Raw genomic sequence first — 19,985 nt, forward strand, 5'->3', positions numbered from 1 at the left:
GGTGATAAGGAGCTAACGGTAAACGGGAATCTATACGGAGCCGCATGCAGTTTGGTTGCATTGAGTATTGAGTATACACAGACAAACGTTATCAATTCCCAAAGTTGCATACAGTTCAGACGTATCCTAGACGTAGTACAAGGGATGTGGAAGTGTCGTCTAGGCTTTAGCTTTGCTTTCAAGTAACATTGACTTGAATTATAATTTTAATCTACCTTTGTTTTTAAAATGGGCTTTGTTTTTCTCTTAACAGTTTGGTAACTTGAATGATTAGTTCCGTGAATGGGTGATTGTTTTATTTTATTTTTACAAGCCCGGACGTTGTTGGAATTAATAATTAACGTCCGTTTCGACTTATTTTAATTATATTTAAATGAAAATATTAAGATGTTATGAATTTTACTAACGCATTTTGGTGACAGATTTGAAATGCCTATTTCCTATGAAGGGAAAAACAATTATATCTTAACTACTTGATTAACAATAAAGTTTTAATCACTTTACGCCGTAAAAACGTTAGGCCTAAAACATTTCCGGGTTTCGGCACCACAGTTGAAAATTGTGGCAACAAAGAATAAGTGATCGATTTGAAATGTTAATTTCCTCCGAGGGGCGAATTAAATCATAACTTCTTGATTAAAAATAAAGATTTAATAACTTGGAGAAACTTATAATTTAAGGCGTAAAAATGCTAGGCCTAAAATATACCCGGGTTTCGGCACCACGGTTAAAAATTTGGGCAAAACAAAAATTACCTAAAAATCTAGTTGTTACGCAAATCAATCATGAATTGAATATTGGAAACTGTAGTGGGGTTTCGTAGCTTAGCAACTTTAGTAAACCGAGTTCTTTCGTCGACAAATGTTGCTATTTTCTTACAAAATAAATGTTGTTGTGTATAAACGCAGAAGTCAAAAAACCTCAAAAATGGAACAATATATATTGAAAAATAGACCTAAAACACGGAAGTTATCGAAATATACTAAATCATTGTCAATTGCTTTTTATACGGGAAAAACAAAAACAAAAAAATATATTTCAACCGTCCAAAAATCTACTAGAAAACTCGCCGACTTCCAAGAGATTGGAACTGTTGTTCTTCGGGACAAGCGAGTATACAATACCGTACACTCTTCGGGGCGTTTTCCAATGAATAATTTTCTTTGGTTTTGATTTATTTTTGTCGAAGGGAATATAACTTTTTGATATAGGATAGAAGGCAAAGCCCACCGAAGAGGGGTTTACGGCTTTTCGTTATACGAAAGAATAAGAAATATTGTATGGAAAGAAAAATTTACGAATTGGCCTAAGGGCAACTATATAAAATGTGGAACACTATTACCCAAGACCAAAAAAGACGCACGATTGAGCTTTTACCAAAAAAGACGCGCGTCTTTTTATATTATCTTTTGGTTTTTGCGGGAGATAGCTAGGAGTGTTGATATTAAATAAATACAGGAGTGGAAGTATATACTCCGTAGAGTCGCTCCATTTTTACAAAGACATTGAAAAGTAAATAAAACTTGATTCCAAGGAAGGATCTTATAATAACTCCATGTTTTAAAGAAATCTTCGATTCTTTCAGATCGACTTCGACTTTGGTTTGGGAAAAGGTTATAAAAAATCTTACATCTTTTTTTTTTAAGTTATTAAAAATCTTGTTTGACGAACAATTTCGATTTGTTTGACTCCATTGTTTCGTGAATATAATAGGGAGTATTTCCATTCAAATAGAGAGAGAGAGAGAGAGAGAGAGAGAGAGAGAGAGAGAGAGAGAGAGAGAGAGAGAGAGAGAGAGTGGGAGAGAGAAAAATGGTAAAGTTACTTTTTTTTAATACAATCCGCCTCCGCTGTTTCGATCAAAAGTATTCTTTATCTAATTTCAATATTAAATTGATGCAAAAATAAATTATTCTCATATTTTCTGGAGATGCGGGCTATTATTACGAGTCCATTTTAAGTTACCCGTATTTGAAATATGAATCTCCAAGTATATTTAAACTTTGACAGAAATTGGGCCGATCCATGTAAAGTAATAGATATAGCTAATAGGTCAAATAAAATGACCCATGTTTAAACGTCAATTATGACGGATCGTGTATGTTTAGGCTAATGATTATACTGCACTTAAGACTATTGTATATTGGCTGTGAAAAAAAGTTTGATCTTTATCATTTCCATGTTTAGCATAAGTCATTCGTATTCGTATGAAGTTTAGATGTATCTTGAATGAATTATGCTTGGAATACACAATTTCTTGTCAACTTTCACACACAAACAGGTCTAAAATTACAACCAGTAGAAGAGTATTTCTATTACAAAACTAAAAATTTGTGTTTTTAACATCATTGATTGGCCCCATTTACAAGTCGATTTTAGCAAGCCATCATAAACAAAAAACACATTAAATACTTTTGGCAAACAACTTATATTCCCTGGCACGTTCCATGGTTAATTTAGACGCGTACTTGAGAGGGAGGCCCTAGTTCCCATTAGGAATGCCAACTCGTCATAGAAGAGGCGCACGCGTCATGAAGTAAAAACCTCTCAAAAGGCTCACTCTGGCGCAAGGTCGAGTTAACATCAAAATGGAAGATGTACCAACAATCAATCTCTTTAAAAACAAACTTCAATGGCAAGTTGAAGTGTCTAGGGGTACAGATCCTTAGCGATACCTCTCGTTACCTTTCAGTATAATCAGTGTAAATGTCGCGATAAATATAGCTTTAATAATACAGCCAACATAAACTGTATTTAAACTTTACACAAAAATGAATTTATATATCTCAGGAACACACGCGTAAACCGCGCTTATGTCCCCAAAAAAAAGTTCTATTTGTATTATAAAAGGAGTCCCATTTCCAAACGGGGGACGAGGAGAGGTACCATCTGGCCTAACACCGTACCAGTAGAGACTGCAATGTATAGAATTTCACCCAAAAATGTTATATTTTAAACTGATAGCTAAAGTATATCATATTGAGGTAAAACATCGGGGCTAGGGTTCTAACGAAATTTTCATATTGAAAATCCCCAGGTTTTCTCTGACCGAATTTGCCCAGTAACTCTGGTGTTTACCAAATCTCACTTCATAATACTTGGGCCATGTTGGGCCATATTGTTCGAATCAGTTATTGATACACCAAACAAAATTTCTGACTTATCCCTGACTTTTCCCCGATTTTCCAAATTTCTGACTTATCCAGATTATCCAGGTCCTTGAATGTTGAATTCAAAGTTTGTTGTAAGTTTTAATTTCCACGAGTTTATCGCCAAAATTCACTGAAAATATTGTCCCTCTTCCAATTGGCAACATTCCAAAACCTATCTCTTCCCAAAACCTATCTCATCCCAAAATCTATCTCTTCCCAAAATCTACCTCATCCCAAAACATACCTCATCCCAAAACCTATCTCTTCCCAAAATCTACCTCATCCCAAACCTATCACATACTAAAATCTATCTCGGTGTTACTCCAATTTATACACTTCTTCAATCACATTTCCACTGAAAATTCAACCTGAAATCAACTCGAAATTTTGGGGTTTCCTATCCCCTTTCCCCGTTAGTAATGCCACGGGACCAGGGTGCCTCTATTCCAGCTGTTTAGGACACGCCAGGATCTCATAAACGATACGGCTGTACAATAAGTTGTGGAAAGTACTTGGCTATAGCGTTGGCTTTGTAAGTGTACCATCACCCAGGGCCAGCTTCGAATGCTCCTCGCCTTATGGGCTTACAGCGTACTAGGAGGTTATCCTACTCTCTACGTTTGCTTTTCTTTAGGGGTCGTACCCAAGGAGCACCACCAGGGCACGGAGTGATACACTGACAACGCTGTCTGGTAAAAGTGACCGAGATTATGGAATAAGTATTGTCGTTATAACGGGCGGTTAAAGCCCAGGGTCGTGCATGCTAGTAAGAGTCTAACGCGATCACCTTATAGGCGTCGATAAAAATAAACGCTAGCGACACAAAATATAAGAATGAGCTTCCGTTATTATGTAAACTTTTTAGGGGGCGCGAGGGTAGAAATATTATCGTCGTAAATAAGAAATTTTTGGCGGGAAAGTTCTATAAGTAAAGCGGTAGTATGTTGTTTAAACGTGGAAGCAACTTGATCAGTCCAGGCATAGATTTAATTTTAAAAGTAGGAATGGAGAACGGATAGTATTTACTTCAGTCCAACTCAGAGCCCATCCCTCCAACACGTAACGAAAAGTTTAAATTACCTTATTGGCTCACTTAAACTACGTTTTGATGACGTTGCTGCCGGGGACGGCGAAAAATACGTAATTACTTATTACCTCTGTCGCTATGACCCGCCTCTTCTTTCATACCCCCCCCCCCGTCCCGTGGAAGGGGGTCCGGGACTTTGACGCGCGCCCATTTTACTCTGTTATCCATTCCTACTTCTAAAATTAAATGTATCCCTGATCAGCCTTATTTCATTTATTAACTTGCAAAGCGGTTACCAACTAATTAAATTGAAAAATAAACTGGAGAACTAATTAATATCGCGGTAAAAATTGAAAGTAATTAGTTGTTTTAACCGAACGTTTCATTCACAAAATCGTAATAAGCTTAATTTTTGAGAGAGAGAGAAGTGCTTAGCACATCAAAAGATTCGGGATCCCACAAATGAAAAGTTGTTCTAACTTCTCAGCGTGTTTACAAACGCTAAATAACTTTTGGGTAAAGAGATGAAATAACTTTCAAGTATAGTGTGCTAATTAAAATGCTTCAACGAGATCTACGCAGACTTATAAAATATTAAATTTGTTTGCACCATTGTTGAGAGACTTCTAAGAGAAGCGTAAAACTTAGGCCTAACAAATTAGGCTTAAGGGAAGTTAGGAAAGAGATATGCCACGAAAGGCAGGGAGGAACTTGCGTCATTTGTAAACAAGAAAAATTTAGGGGAAATGTAATATAGGCAGGAAGTAAAAGCTTCGAGGATCTAAAGAACACATTTTCAAATTCATAATTTCAATTTGGATGACAAAGAATTATTCTATAGAAAACTGCAGTTGAAAGATGGGCCTTCATCTGCATGATAAAGTCATCACGAATGAATCAGCCTTACATGGGCATAAATGCATAAGGTGTTTTGGAGGACTACACGTGACGATATGCATTTGAATACCCCATAAGTACATAGATATAACATGATATCACCCAAATCAATTGGCCAAATTAGTAAACTATTGTTATATATGTAGAAAGCTTGGAAAATCTCATCTACAAAGATTACAAACAAAAAAATATAAATTATTCACTTACCAAAAGTCCAATTCGTTAATTCACAATCCCCAATTCAATACTAAAATAAATAAAATATAAAAAAAAATTCCATATTAGTCACAAATATATGTATTAAAATCAATCATCAGAAAAAATGTAATCCTGTTAATACGTAATACACTTGTTACACTCATAAATCAAACTGAACCACACAATTTAATATCAAAACAGAAGACACAAAAGGTTCTATAGCTCCCACTAATCAATATTTATAAAAATAGGGAGCAAAAAAAATACCGTTAACTTGTTGAAATAATATTATCCAATAAGCGCTTGTTTAGTTTTTTAGAGTTTTTAGAAAAATGAGATTGAGGGCTTTAGAGAAAGAGAGAGAGGTTTTATTCGAAAGCCTACAGAGAGGTTGAATATATTTAAGCCTTGCCAGGATTCCCTTAAAACGTTGGGAACGGAGTATGGCGGGAAAGTATCTCGCCCCCGCGCTAGCTAGCTAGCACGTGCTCCGTGAAAAATTTTGAAAAATTACATCTGTCATCGCGGGATTTTAAAGTCCCCTGTTCCGCCTTACTTATTTTATTATTAATAAAATGTATGGAGAAAAATGTTAGGAGAAATTTCGTAAACCACCAGCAGACTCGATTCATTCCGTCCATACAGAAAGGGAGAGAAAGAGAGAGAAATGCATGATGGGAATGGGGGGAAAAGGAAAGGTTTTTTTACGCTATTTTAGCTCCAGAAGAAATTTGGGCGCAATTTTTCACTTCAAGAGGTATAGCAAGGGACATATTCCAGAAATAGAAATATTCCCCTTAATATATGGAAAATTCTGTACAAAACTAAACGGTTTAGTTGTGACTTACTTCATTATGGGAAGTTGTACAGATTTATTTTGAAAATTTATGTTTAGTTTTTAAACGGTAATAAACAATAAATTTAAATAAAAATTTCAACCTGTGCTGTAATGAAGATATGGCTTCAGGTATAATGGATTTGTCAACGGAATGTCTAATTTTTTGCTACTCATTAAGTCCAAGGCTAAGAAGAAAGTCTACTTTTTCCTACAGATTAAGGCAAAGGCTTCAGAGAATATCCCTATTTTTAAAGAACGTCTATTCATTTTCTACAGATTAAGGCAAAGCTTTAGAAGAATGTCTACTTTTTCCTGCACAATAAGGCATAGCTTTAAAAGAATGTCTATTTTTTACGCATTAAGTCCTATGCTTAGAAAATTATCTATTTTTCTCTGACTGAACACTAAAGAGAATGATATCCCTTGACAAAGGTGTAAATTGAAAAGGTTTGGTTGCCGTCATAGCTTCCGCCTCATAAAAACCCCCAGCAATTAAATTTCTAGCAATAATTCTCCGGTGCAGACATTTAGATAATAACAGGTTAAATACCGCTGTCATACGTCATTTTATTTCTCTATCTGTGTACATAGAGGCAAGGCGCCTTGGCGTTAAGTGGTGGTAAAGGAAGGAATCTTTAGGCTTAATGGTGGGCGTTGACGCCTGCAGTGAGCTCTTTACCCTACTACTACTACTACAACTACAACCTCGACCATCGCCGCTTCTAATGTTTATGTTGTTTGGGTCTTTTCTCCTTGACAGAAAAATCGCCTCGCTTAAGAAACTGCCGATGTGTGTAATTGGTCCTACACCCCCTTATAGCACCTCTTAAGTAAAAAAAACACCAGGGTTCATACAACTTTTGGAAATAAACTTCCCTGAGATTTCCAGGTTTTTCCCCATATACTTCCCTGAGTTTTCCAGGTTTTTCACGTATATGGAGCAAATTCTATCGATGGACCGGGGGGGGGGGGCAAATAGGACTATAACATACTAAAAGGACATCCCCGTATCTATAGTAGAACCAGAGTAATGAGCCTCCAAATACAATGGAGGGTATTTTTATGCACATTTTGCTTCATTACTCGGCCCCTGTTTGACAAAAATTTCCCTTATTTCTCTGAATTTTACTAAAAATTCGAAACTTCCCCGAGGTTTTTGTCAACTATTTATTTCCCTGATTTTTCCAGGTTTTCCATGTTTTCCAGGTTTGTATGAACCCTGAAACACTCCTAGAGCGTCGTGGCCAAATTTCCCAAAAGAAATAATAAAATATACGAGCTAAAAAAAAGCTACCTATACCTTAGATTAATTTCCCCTCTTATGATAGGGGTCTCTCGATGGTAAAAGGCTTAAGCCTTGTTTAGTGGGCTCGGTAAAGGCACGCCGGAATATAGTCTAAGTAATAAGGAAAATCCAATTACTAACGAAAAGCTTTATGGACTAAGAACGCGTAGAGAGCAGAGCTGCTGACGCGAATCATAATATTTACTCTTAAATTTTTTATACTCCATGAAGTTTTTTGGCCGGTTTTGTTTAAAAAAGACCGTCTAAGATGTCGTTATATATTTTAAATTTTATGCAAATCAAGACCTTTTTCTATGTATATCTTGGAGAAGTTTCGTGTTTACAAATGCGGACTAGGATGCAAAACATTCGAGTACAGCGAGTGTTTTTGTTTACAACCTTAAGCCTTGGCGAGATCAAATGTCTTCATAGTCGAATGTTTTATGTAAGAAACACTATACGATATTTCCAATATTCAAGAGATAATTTAATGAATTCTAAATTTCCAGGACACGTTGTACGTTCGTCTTTCGTCGAAATCGAATCAAAAATATATAAATTTTAAAATTTATCTCTACAAAAACAATGCGATATAAGGGGATTTCTTTCCCAAGAAAAGTAAGCAAAAAAAAAGTATACAGAAATGGCAGTTGAAAGCCTTGATACCGTTAGACTCTAAGTAAAACTAAAGCATGATGCTATCTCCCCATTATTTGGATATAGTGAGACTGTTAGAAAAAGGCTTAGTTTTATACGTCCTTTTTCCTTTTTTTCCCCACAGCTGAAAAGGGCCTAAAAGAGCGCAACAAATAAGCCTAAAAATAGGCAAACCGTATAACTAACACTCAACTTGAGTTTATACTAGAATTAAAGGCGGTTTCGATACTATTTCAATACCACTATATCACAGCTTCCATTGCAGTAAAAACTCAAATCGAGACTGCAAATAACGGGCATTCCCAGTAGTGTATCGGGCGTTAAATCTAGGCTAGCCTATTAGGGACACGTCGTACGTCCCACGCGACGGGTACGTCAGTCGAAATTCATTTCAAAACTAAGTTCTCAAACTACGCAAGAGATAAGCTACAAATGCGGCGTATTATCAACGGAAGATTGGGTTGAAACGAGCGAAAGGAGTTGACTCCGTTAATCCGAGAGTTTCCTCCGGGTTTTACTTACAGCTATAGTGCCAAGATAAAGTGGAAGGAACCTAATTATCGTCTAGCTTTATCGGCGCGATATAAAATGTCAGTTAGCTCACGGGGGTCTACTGTAGCTAAAATCCGTCGCTCTAATGTAGCTACTATAGCTCCCGAGTCCAAAACAAAGAAGAAAAGCAAAGGCTACGATCGCTCTTATTAGCTATAGGTGAGAGAAAAGTCAGAATGGTACTGGCGTCGCCGAAGGGATATTGCGGGAGAGTCCGATGGACTCCCCGAGTCCGGAAGCGCAGGAGAGAGGAAGAAAAAAAAGAGAAAACGTTTGATCTTTTTTATCCATACCATTCCTTATTTGATAGGAGCGATAAAAAGGGAGTATATAAAGTCCCAGTGTGGAAAACTCACGTCATAAGTGGTCGCGGTAACTTCAAACTATTTATATCATTCAAGGTTAAGCATAATGTCACGTGCAAGAATTGTGACGTTTTCTACTCTTAAATCATAGCCCACTCGATCCGCGCTCCCGGACGCTGCGCTGCTCGCGCTATAGCAGCTTGCGTCGTGACGCGCGTGATCGAGTGGGCTATGCTTAAATTTAAAATTGAATTCCCTGTAGTTCTAATCTTTGGCTTAAAGAAATTACACAAGCAGACGACGCAGTCCTTTAAAGCAAATGACGGCTCATTTGGCAAGCTTTGGCATCCCTAACCCTAAAATGCTGGCTCAGCACCAATTTTACATCGCCAAAGGCAGGAACCAATCAGAGCTCGTAGACGAGAGCAGAGCTAAAACTAGCCTTTGGTGGCTCAGTTAACTCAGTCTCCACCCCTCGACTATGATATCATCTAGTGGCATTTGTTTAAACTAAACTACAACCGAGACTCAATTTAAGGCTTGCAGATAAGAAAGACTGTGTTCAGATTTACTTGGCCCATTCTCTTGACATTCCGTTCGGACATTTTGGGGTTATACATAAAGTGGTATAGTACGAGATAAGGGGCAACCATTTTCGACCATCTTATTCTCTTATTGGTTGATTCGTAACACGTGTTCCGGAGACCAAAAATGCGCGGCACGAATCGTCTAAATGGTTCCTAAGCCTTGACGCTTAGAAAGATAAGAATCGGCAAACGGGGTATAGAGAAACCCCAACGTGGGTAAGTAACTCACACAGTGGCCAAGAACAGAGAACACGCAAAGACTATAGTACAACCGGGAAAAGGGGTTTCTGGGAAAAACCCCATTGGGGAGTAGAGGAAAGCGGGGGGGGGGGAGTTACGGGAATCAAAATCGTGCAGTTTATCTATCATCAATGTTTTATTAAAGTCCCTCGAGTCTCTCCAAATATAGATCTATTTATCTAGAGTTAGGAAGATTTCGACTGTGTAGGAGTACAAGTTTAAAAGTTGTTTGATTTGCCAACTAAATCTATATGGATTCCATCATCCCTCTTTTTTTCAAATAAAAAGGTTAAACATATTGAAAAGAAAAAAAAATCGATAAATGATCCCGATTTGAAATATCCAAGTTACTGTTAACCCTTATTCGTTTCGACTGGAAAATTGATTTGTTTAGTACTGCCCTTATTGTCGAGTCATCTAACTCGGACAAATTACGTATAGCCGAGTATAGAAAGGTCATGCATTGCCCGAACCAAAATATTTACTTTGTAAACAATAGTTTTAACTTTACTTTAACGTATAAACCTTTAATCTCCATCGTACACAAATAAACAGATTTAACTATTTAAAGTCCTAGCTACTTTGTGTTAAAATTTCAATTTTACTCGACCAACTTAAACTAGAAACTACAGAGAAAGTTAAATCTCCAAAAGCAACTCGATAGCTCGACTGCATTTGACTTGAACGTTGAAAACAAAACAAAGAAAAAAACTTAATCAAAAATTTATAATTTCTAAACCCAACAGGGGGTTGTCGCAGCAGCAAGTTTTGGATTAAACTAAGTTCTAAAGCACCATTCAGACTGGAACAAAATCTTACGTTCCCCGTTGGTAACCTCGCTGATGTTGTTTCTTTCACTGTCCAGACGACGTGAGAGGGTCCCCTATGGCAAAGCAAGCGACTTCACCGACGTGAACATAAGATCGCGTACTCCAGTCTGAATGGGCCTTTACTCTATATACCGAAGCCAACCAACCAACCAAGAGTAAATCAACGTGGAGTAAAGAACTCCTTAACATATACGATACAAAACCTCTGGAGCGCATGCAGGAGTTAAAAAACTAAAAGACAGGCAGACATTTAACCCAGTGTCTACCTATCCCCTTAGTTAGTTCCATGGCATGAAAACGCATTATCTATTGTTCACCTTGATTTATTATCTCCTGATGAAATTAGACGAAGTATTAGCATCCCCTCATAGAAGCAATTTAAGAACTTTGTAAAGGCATACATATCCCGGGATATTATACTATTAAACGTCGAGTCCACAGTTGTCGAGGTCTATACTCATTGGAAGAGAATCGGTATAATTATATCAGCGGGGGATTCTTCAGGGAAAAAGCCAATACTTCGTGCATGGCGCTGGAAAAGACAGTCCTTAGCGCTCACGGGCAACGGAAGAAAAAGAAATAATACAATTTTTTGAGGGGGGAGAGGGGGACACACGTCTTTTTTTATATTATGTATAAATCTATTCGGTGCAGCTGTATTAGATCACAGAAGAGAGAAAAGAACCTAAAGGAGAGAGAGAGACTGTCTCTTTACTCTTTTGGGGTATCAGAGGGTGGGCTAGTGCCCAAGGATAACCAAAAGGAGGTGTGTGGCGCGGGACATAAAGGGTTACTGAGGTCTGTGGGTAAAAAGAATAAAAAATAAAGAAGGGGAAAAAAGCGCGAAACTTCCGAGGAAATAAGGGAAGGGGTAAAAATCTCATTTCCGTCATTTTTTTGCGGACAGAGAAAGGAACTTCTCCACATTTTTATCTTCTTATTACTATATCCTCTTCCAGAGCTACAATCTAGCTCTCTCTCTCTCTCTCTCTCTCTCTCTCTCTCTCTCTCTCTCTCTCCCTCTCTGTAAGATGTCTTAAAAATAATAATAAAACAATCAGAAAAAGTTCTATGAGTTGACATGTAAATGTGCTGCCAGCTTGAATGTAATTACACTTAACAATGTAGCTGATTTTTGCTCTAATACTGACATAACCTAAAGAACGCGCTCTATCATTGTTTTATTATTAAATTTTAATTAGAGGAAATGATTAGTTTATTAATTAAAAAATAAAATAGCTAACTATATTATTATCATCATCATGAGAATCACATAGTATGCAAGGATGGATGAATTGAAATTAGACGTTTTTCCTTCATAAATAACAGCTTTAATCGGTATAGAAACTATGCTAATATTATTGGTCAATCCTTAGTACATCTTGTTAACTTCATTCATTCAAATCTTTAGACTCAAAAGGAGTCGAGAAATTTGAAGAGGTCGTACGTAAATGCAGCGATAGGCGCTGTTTATTAACCAAGTGTCACTTGAAAAATAAATGAGCTAGAGACGCTAGGTAATTCAGGGTTGGGATGAGTTCTCGAGAGCAACTTCGGTCTCTCGTTTCAAGCAAGCTTGGAAAAGGTTTCTTGAAAGTTTAAGTAGTTATTCTAAGCTCTCTGTTAATGAAACGCCTTATCGTTTTCGAGTCGTTTTCCAAAAGCGCCTTAAAACCTGGAATCAGAATCGATACTTCAGAAAATTGGAGGCGAAGGTATTCAAACCCCTTTCGAGTTTTCGCTAAAAACCGAGAAAGCAAGGCGGTTTTGACGATTATCGCTTTGATATCGAAAAGGCGTTTAGTTTACGTTCTTATAGTCTTAAACTAAGTAAAATGCGAAAGTGTTCAGGGAAGAGGTCATTCCTCGGGCCATTCCGATACTTGCAGAGAAACTAACACACAGGCCTGTAGAAGAGTGACAACACCGTAGACGGAGTTCAACACGCGGGAGGCAAGTCCCCTCGCACTGCCTCTAGCGGTGCTTCTTAGCGCCAAGGAAATAACCCAAGAAAGTTACCTCCCCGCCCCTATGCATGGTGGTAGCTTCTCTACTGCAGTTAATTTAATGGTTTATTGTGAAAAATTAACCTTTTAAGATATACAGGTTTAGCGTTTTCTATGGGACAGATAAAAGTATTAAAATTAAACTTATTTATTGTGTGAGAGAGAGAGAGAGAGAGAGATAGAGATTAAATCTGTTTGTCTATATAAAATAACTCCAATTAAGGGTTATGGCCAATTAGGAACACGAACTCTACTGGGAAAACTTAAACCCATCATACTAAATCGTTTACTGCAATATTGAAAAGGGGGGCCAAATATCGCCTTAGTGTTATTAACGAGCGTTTATTTATTATACTATTCGAGAAAAGATCTCCCCATTCCCATCTGGATGGCAACACGTTGAAATTACGTTCCATACGCCTCAGTATCCTCCAACCTTCCCGCCAGTAAAATCATGGCATGCCCCGCTATAGACAGCTCTAGGTTAATGATAATAGACTTTCCGGTGCGTTCAGATCAGTTCATCGTGAAAAACCGGTTACGTAAAGGAGATACAATCACGGTTACTACGGTGTTACTATCTGAACGCAACTCGGGTTCCCGCCATCAAACAAACCAGGATGCCGATGAAAATTCAGATCGGAGGCCCGGTGACTCTAAACTTGATGTAACGTCGTAACAACGAAATGTATCAGATATATTTTTTTTTCAAGCTAGATTCCCCACCGCTAAGGTCACGACCTTCTTCTTTCTTAGGTATATTTCGTGATCATCCAAGCAAATATCACTCAGTTGGGGAAAATTTTAAGCGAGCGCACCTGCGTTGTGCACCCATTTTCTCTCTCTCTCTCTCTTAACTTTATAATAAATATGAAGATGAACGATTTATCTGACTCGACTCGAAGTATAGCTCCCTGGCACGAGGAAAATTCATTTGGTTTTTAACCCATCTTTTGAAACAGTATATCCAACTAACTTAAGTTTGGTAATTTTATGATTAATGAAACCTAACCGTGGCCCAATATGTTTAAGTCAAGTTTAGAACGTAAAATAATTTTTAAAAAAACTGTCCATGTTTAAGAAGTTACTGTTACTTAAAAACCAGTGTGGGAAAAAATCTTGGCGGGTTATTTGTTTTGAATTTGGGTTTTGAAGAATTTGACGAATTTTCAAATTTGTCTCTGTCAGTTAAATTTTTTGACATGAATTCTAGCTATACAAAAATTGTCATTTAAAAGAATTAACCAGCAATATAATAGTTTAGGTTTTCTAACGCTACAATTATTAAATATTTTAAAAGCAAAATTCCACGCGAATAATTAAAAGTAAAAAACATTCTTAATTAAACCTAACCGTGTTAAAGGCCGACTTCCATCGAAAAGAGTTCTAGCGAACTGAAAACCGAGCATCGAGACTAACAATGGAGCGACCGTGCCGATTTTCGAATCCCCTCTGGGGTAAAAGATGGAAGGGTTCTAGCTAACTGAAAGCCATGCATTGTTGTTGTAGCGAATTGAAGATACACAATAGAGAATTTCCTTCAGGGGAAAGCAAAAATTCGAGAGGAAATAAATTTAAAAGGATTTCTATTGTGCATCTTCAGTTCGCTAGAACCCGCTTTGCACGGCTTTCAGTTAGCTAGAACCCTTCCATCTTTTGCTCCAGCGGGGCTTCGTAAATCGGCACGGTCGCTCCATTGTTAGTCTAGATGCTCGGTTTTCAGTTCGCTAGAACCCCTTTCGCTGGAAGTCGGCCTTTAAAGTATTCACCACACATAATTACACCTTTAAAACAATAAATTCCCTAAAAAAATCTATCTAGTAGAAGAATTTCCTGTCCTTTGAACTTCCAAGGTTAAATTAGGTATTAAAAGAAGAAAAACTAGAAGCCGTGTTGTTACCTTAACAACAGGAATTTGTCTATACATCAGTATGATGGCGAGAATAATTGGAGGGTATGGAGCCTAACGATATACAAAGAATTCGCGGTGGCGCTAGAACTATATAATCACGGACTAGGGATGATTTTCACACCATGGATGGTGTCGGTTCTTTTGATACAAGGGCAATTACCCAAAAAAATGAAGACTCTTGTTTATGGGGCCACAACAAAATGGGTGGGAAATCTGGCTAGGCAAACTGGGCAGGTGCAATTTTCAAGTATACGCACCGTAACAAATGCTCGATTCAATTTTGAATTTAGTTGGTTTTTTATTTTTTATTTTATTAATCTTTGTAGCAGACGACTATTTAAGGGAGTCTTTTAAATATCACAGGTTGGATCAGTTTTATATTCTCGAAGTGGGGATGGGTTACTGGTCCAGTTTATTATTAGCAAATTTATATAAAACCAGAAGTGAGATGAGACTCGAAGTGAAGGGCTCTAGCATTGATAGTAGATCCTGGCACTAGTGAACAAATTCGAGGATTTTATGCCTCTTCCATCGCGCCTACACTAGAGAGAAAAAAATTGGTCGAGTTCCAAAAACATTTCCTACCCCCTTCCCCTCAACCTAAAGCTGCGGAACACGGACGCGGTTGCTTGAATCTAGTTCGGCCGTCTACCACCACGAGCGTCTCACGTTTTGGAGGGAAAATTCAGAAACCGCCACCAGAGGGCCAACCGTTGGTGTTGTTATTAAGAATAATCACTTTCGCCGAGTGAAGAATTTGGTTAGCTCAGTACTTCTGGTCTCATGTCATTTCTGATAAAACTAATAGGGGAACAGGTCCTATGGTCCAGTTTACTATTGTGTCCGCTATAGGATGGGGGTTACTGGTCCAAAGGACTATTTTAAAAATATCCTTATTTCTAATTAAGGCTAGTACAACAGGTACCTCGTTTAGGCCTGCCACTAACAGGAAAATACTTCCAAATTCCTCTAGATTTAAAATAACTTTTTAGTACTAAATAAAAAGGGGAAATTATATTATAACATAAACATAAATAGGCCTATAAAGATCTGGGAATAAAAGTTATTTCCAGAATGTTACAGCTGTTATGAAGAAATTCTTCATATAAACAATAGATTCTTTGGTCTTAATACAGTATGTAACCAAGGCTTAGGTAGGTAAGTACTACAAATTCTAATTTAAGTTTTATTATATAATAAAACTTTAGTGATGGTAGTGGTGGCAGTGTGTCTAACAACCTCTTTTTGAAGTTAAAAATCAAGAAGCCTACCAATTTTCATTCCTATAAAGAAGGTAGAGAGAGTTTAGTTGGGAAAAATTCATTTTCAAAAAGCAATCACTCATAGAATCTGTCATATTTTGGACAGTACGCCAATAAAGAAAGGGGACAGATTGGAGTTCGTAACGTCCTAAAACCTAGCTATAAAATTCTGTTAATAAAAAAAAAGAAATCCCAATCGAAAAGTCGATTATTCTTTTTTTTTTTTTTACTTTTTACTAAAAAGTTTTATGAGAGAATTTTGCTACCAGCACCATATGAGGAGGTCATTTCGGGGCCAAGTCAAACCAATAACAATGTACTTAAGAGGTCAACCCGACCGATAGTCCAGGAATTTTTACGATACTTTTATTAAAGTACTAAGCAACACCGAAACCTTTGTAACAGCGCGAGCAAAAAACTTGGACGATTAAATTTTGCGCCAACTAAATTTAGCCTAAATTATAAAACAAATTCAATGAACTGTATGTTCTGGTCGAAACCATTAAATAGGTAACCTTTAACCCAAAGTGTACGTGAAATTTGTATTTAGTGCAAACAGAAGTAATATGAGACTAGAAGTACTGAGCTAACCAAATTCTTCACTTGGCGAAAGTGAATATTCTTGATAAGACACCAACGGTTGGCCCTCTGGTGGCGGTTTCAGAATTTTCCCTCCAAAACGTGAAACGCTCGTGGCGGTAGGCGGCCGAACTAGATTCAAGCACCCGCGTCCGTGTTTCACGGCTTTAGGATGAAGGGAAGGGGGTAGGAAATTGTTTTGGCACTCGACCAATTTTTTTCTCTCTAGTGTAGGCGCGATGGAAGCGGCATAAAATCATCGAAATTTGTTCACTAGTACCAGGATCTACTATCAATGCTAGAGCTCTTTACTTCTAGTCTCATCTTACTTCTGGTGCAAATTAACACAAAATGTTTCATTTGGGTATTAAATTCATTCGCAATATTGATCGGTACAGCCTTGAGTTCAAATATAGAAAAAATACCTGCGGATATTTTTTTTATAGTTTTCAAATAGAACGCAAATATCATCTCTATTATAAACAATTCACATACACTTTAAACGATTACCACGATCAAAACAACACGCGAAAAACCGATCGCGCTAAAAATGCTTCGACAAATTCTATTTCTAACATCTCACCGTTATTTTAGCGGTTTGGAAAACAGTAAAAACAAACCCGTTTTTTCCATAAGAGTATCGGTTATTTTCCAACGCTCTCAAACACTATCCGCGAGACTTAACGAGACCTAATGGAATTTAAATCTATAGACTATAGTTCCTTTATTCATTCTGAGAATTCATTGAATTTTCAGATAGGTAGGGGCATGCTTGGGTATCAAGGAGCAATATATATATGGTACCATAAGTTTATCATGCCTCTAAGTAGAGATATGGCTGCTACTCCTATGGCAATAGTGTTTGTCTGGCTCTCTTTAATGAAAGTATGAAACCCTATACTCTCTCCGTATCATTTATCACCTCAACTTCAATACAAAATTGTACTGCCTAGCCTAGCGTTTCTTTTATCACTTTTAGAATGTTTCAGGACTGAAACCGCCTCTATCTCACGAGAGAGAGAGAGGGATTTTGGTGTTGCTCAAGTAAAATTCGTCCCCCCCCCATGCCTGCCTATACGAAACGTAAAAATCTCCTTTATACCATTGGATGATTTTTTATCACGTGAGCCATTTAGTAATCGTCTCGACCGTTTGGTGGCTGCACCGCGACAGGAATTTCAAAATTTTCTACCTTAGCGCTATACGAGTTCTGACGTCACAGTAGCCTGCGGAAGATGCCCAGTTGTAACCCATGTTTGTGTACTTAGAGGCATGATAAACTTATGGTGGTACTAAATCATGGAAGGTTTATCCGGAGAAACTCCAGCTTGGAAGCCTGGGATTGCAGCTTCTCTCTCTCACACACACATACATCTCCTTTGAACAAGCGAGAACCTACTAAAGATAGTAGAGGAAGGTGCAAAGGAAGTTAGCTATGGTTCCGAAATTCCGTAGACCCATAATTCAACAATTTCAAATTAGAGTATAAGAGATTGAGTGTCGAGTCGCTTTAGGGAGGGTTCCTTGCCTGGGTTTGAAATCATGGTAACTTCAAAATTCCGCTGTAGAGCTAATAACTACACTAAACTCATTCCCGGTTGGTTAGACCGTCCAACTTCCCTTATGTTGTTAACAGTTTTGTTGTCCGTTTCTACCCGGGTTCAACTATAGCTTATACCGTTAGTACTAATTTTCATGACAGAGTGGTTCAGGAACTTTAGGTATTATCAATCTTATAGATTAGGGGAAAAAGCAGCTAGGTAACAATGCGCATTAAGTATATTATGTACAGGAAGTATAAAAACTTCAATTTAGGGTAAATATTTACTATATTTTGACACCATGTTTAACAGATATTAGAGGAAAAACTAAGTACTAACAGAAGTAAGATGAGACTAGAAGTAAAGAGCTCTAACATTGGTACTAGATCCTGGCACTAGTGAACAAATTTGAGGATTTTATGCCGCTTCCATCGCGCCTCCACTAGAGAGAAAAAAATTGGTCGAGTTCCAAAAACATTTCCTGCCCCCTTCCCCTCGACCTAAAGCCGCGGAACACGGACGCGGGTGCTTGAATCTAGTTCGTCCGTCTACCACCGCGAGCGTTTCACGTTTTGGGGGGGAAATTCAGAAACTACTACTAGAGGGCCAACCGTTCTTGAGTTATCAAGAATATTCTCAAGTGAAGAATTTGGTTACCTCGATACTTCTAGTCCCTTATCCTACTTCTGGTACTAAGTTGGTAGTTGTGTTTTATACTTCAGCTCCAAGGGAGGTTTCATGTTCAAGTGAGAAATTTAACTATACATAATCCATGAATATCTTATCATCCCACATTCAAGAGAATTAAAATTAATTTATTTGAATCACGAGTCACAAATAAACAACTGAAGCAAGAGGTATACAAGGTTGAGTTCCAGTGACCCGTCGACCTCATTCCTGTATTAGATGGCCTGAACCTATAGCAATGCATTTCCTGTCCATGCATCGACCCCTTTGGAAAATGGGCGTACACATTGGATCAATCCTTACACTCGGAGATTTACGGATAGCTAGACCATACCATATGCTGCTGCCTTAACCCAAGTATAGGTTAAGCAGAAGTGAGATGAGACCAGAAGTACTGAGCTAACCAAATTCTTCACTCGGCGAAAGTGAATATTCTTGATAACACACCAACGGTTGGCCCTCTAGTAGCGGTTTCTGAATTTTCCCTCCAAAGCGTGAGACGCTGTGGCGGTAGACAGCTGAACTAGATTCAAGTACAGGCGTTCTTGTTCCGCGGCTTTAGGTTAGGGGAAGAGGGTAGGAAATGTTTTTGGAACTCGACCAATTTTTTTCTCTCTAGTGTAGGCGCGTGGGAAGCGGCATAAAATCCTCAAATTTGTTCACTAGTGCCAGGATCTATTACCAATGCTAGAGCCCTTCACTTCGAGTCTCATCTCACTTCTGGTTAAGGTATAGAAGCCTTAAGGTTTTACGAGCAGAAAAGCCGTCGCTTAATTCTGCCAGCGAGTGGAAAGCGAGAATATAGTGTCGTCTTATACCGAGATAAACCTCAAAGTACGAGTTATTAGCAGGGCTCTGATGAAACTCGACCAAACGCTCTTCCTCGAATCTATAACTCGAGGTCCTGAGCTATTGTCTAATGTAAGCTATAGGTATACGGGGGGGGGGGGCATATAGTTGCCAAAACATGATCGAGTCGAGCGAGAAGCTCGATTGGTTAGGGTTAGAGTTAGAGTTAAGGCTATACTTACTAACTTGCAGATACGTATACGTTTCAAGCCTTGATCTTGTAGCGATACTAACTAAGCGCCAGCTCGGACTTAACCGCACCAGAAAGGGTATATAAAGAGACGCGAAGCATGTTTGGGGGACTAAGATGAGAGTACTCGAGTATTTAAGAGATTAAACTGGAGTTATAGCTAGGGCTTGTGACATGCACGCTCCATTAGAACTTGCTTTGAATAATATCACCAGATAAGTACGTACGTCATGATGGTTGCAAATTGCTTATTATTAGTGGCAATTTTAAACGGCCTTTATGTTGAATTGGTGACAACATAACTCCTATAATAATCTACGTTAAGTATGGGACTGCCTTAGGGCTTATCGTTGACGTATTATCCCCACCAGGTGCAGTGTCTAATCAATTA

General features: G+C 38.0%; 1 protein-coding gene across 3 annotated transcripts in view; it reads right to left on the reverse strand.

The window, feature by feature from the left end:
* Positions 1-19,985, reverse strand: part of Mcr (macroglobulin complement-related) — a 220,592-nt gene that overhangs the window by 146,079 nt on the left and 54,528 nt on the right. For all 3 annotated transcript variants that reach the window (XM_089848834.1, XM_089848836.1, XM_089848833.1), the window contains one exon: positions 5,284-5,323. The gene's annotated coding sequence lies outside the window, so the exon portion shown is untranslated. The remainder of the gene's footprint in view (positions 1-5,283; positions 5,324-19,985) is intronic.

The sequence above is a fragment of the Phalangium opilio genome, unplaced genomic scaffold (genome assembly GCF_054372755.1).
Source record: "Phalangium opilio isolate 3A_F unplaced genomic scaffold, DU_Popi_V2 ptg000082l_1, whole genome shotgun sequence".
Taxonomy (NCBI): domain Eukaryota; kingdom Metazoa; phylum Arthropoda; class Arachnida; order Opiliones; family Phalangiidae; genus Phalangium; species Phalangium opilio.